This window comes from Trichechus manatus, unplaced genomic scaffold, assembly GCF_000243295.1.
Source record: "Trichechus manatus latirostris isolate Lorelei unplaced genomic scaffold, TriManLat1.0 scaffold00236, whole genome shotgun sequence".
Lineage (NCBI taxonomy): Eukaryota > Metazoa > Chordata > Mammalia > Sirenia > Trichechidae > Trichechus > Trichechus manatus.
Window position 1 is genome coordinate 1369342 of NW_004444172.1, and position 1803 is coordinate 1371144.

Genomic DNA, 1803 nt, shown 5'->3' on the forward strand with positions numbered 1-1803 from the left:
CCTGCTCTGCTTCCTGCAGCCAGTCTCTTGGCCAGGAAGCACCACCTTCACTCGGGTGACGCTTGGATTCCACTTGCCCACCCTCGCTGGCTCCCTAACTGCCATTTGTTGGCTGCTGCTATTGCCCTTTTCCACTTCTTTAGATTTCTTCCTTACCTCTCACCACCTCCCCCTCCTTTCTCTCAAATCCCTGGCTCCATGCATCATCTTTTCTTCTTACTGAAAGGTTGTGAAATGCTGCTTGAACATGACACTGCTTCCCAGCCTGAGATGCCGTGCTGATGGGATCCCGGGACTTTTTTGTTTGTTTGTTTGGAATTGTTTGTTTGTTTTATTTTCTTTTCTCGAATTGGGAGCCCATTCTAGCCAGGCAGTACTACATGACTTAGGACCTACTCCCCTCAGTTTGCACAGACGCACAGAGGGATCCCCGATGGCATTTCTTTTTTCTTGTTTTTTTGGGGGGACATTTTTTTCTGTTTTTCTTTGGAAGTTTTTCTTGTTTTTTTTTTTTTTATTTGTTTATTTTCTTTTATTTTCCATCTTTTTCACTTTTTGTCTTTCTTTATTACTCATTTTCTCATGTCTCTATACTTTCCTTCTCTTCTTATCCCCTGAATACCTGTAACTGAGTGACACCTCTACAACTTCCAGCCAGACTGTACTTCAGGCCTGGAAGGAACTTCTCCAGACCTTGCAGCAGCACCGGAGGGATCCCTGGGAGTTTTGCTTTCTTCTTTCTTTCTATTTTTTATTTATTATTTTCTTCTTACCTTTTCTTTTTTTTCTTCTTCTCCTTTTTGTTTTTCTCCATTTCATAGTCTCTCAATTCTCCACTCCAACGACAAGCTCCCCTAGTACTCTTTTTTGTTTGAATGTTGTTAGCTCCCGTTCCTCTCTGCTCACTCCCATAGCTATCTTAGCCCCACACGTCACAGTCTCCCAACTACATCCTGCCTACCTGCACCATGTGCTGAATATCACACCAACAAGAAGCCCAGGCATGGCACACGAGAACCTACCCTGCACTGATTACCAGCCCGCCCTGGTGGCCACAGTAAGTACCACAAACAACCCATCCCAGTAACTCCTCTTCAGCTAGATCTGCCCTGTTGTATCATATTTGAGTGATTGACCCTGCCAATTGGAGAAAGAGGCAAAAAGTATCGTGGCCAAAGATGAGCAAACAACAAAGAATGCACACATTTACAAAAACAGGACAGGATGGTTCCAGTAGGTGTCAAAATAAAACAACGCAGATAACTTTCCAGTAGAATAAAAGGCACTAGAACTATCGGATAGGGAATTCGAATCTTTAATATTCAGACCTATCCAAGAGCTGAAGCAAAAAGCGGACAAAAATGAGGAAAAAACAGACAAATTCATGGAAAAGGCAGACAAATTCATGCAAAATACACACAAAAAATGGAAGAATTCAGGAAAATAATGCAGGAACAAAATGCCAAAATAAATTCACCACTAGATATTAGACAAAAACAACAATTAGAAAACCAAAAGATAAACAAGATTTCAGAAATGGACGGTGTCATAGAAGGGCTGAGGAGCAGGTTGAAAACAGTGGGAGACAAGATCAGCAAAATTGAAGACAAATAATTGGATACATCTCTGAGGAAAAATCAGAAAAAAGAACGCAGAAAAATGAAGAGATCCTGAGAATTACGTGGGATACCATCAAAAGCAAACATTTTCGAGTGATCAGAGTTCCAGAACAGGGGGAAAAAACAGAAAATACAGAGAGGATCATTGAACAACTGCTGACAGAAAACTTCCCCAATATCATGA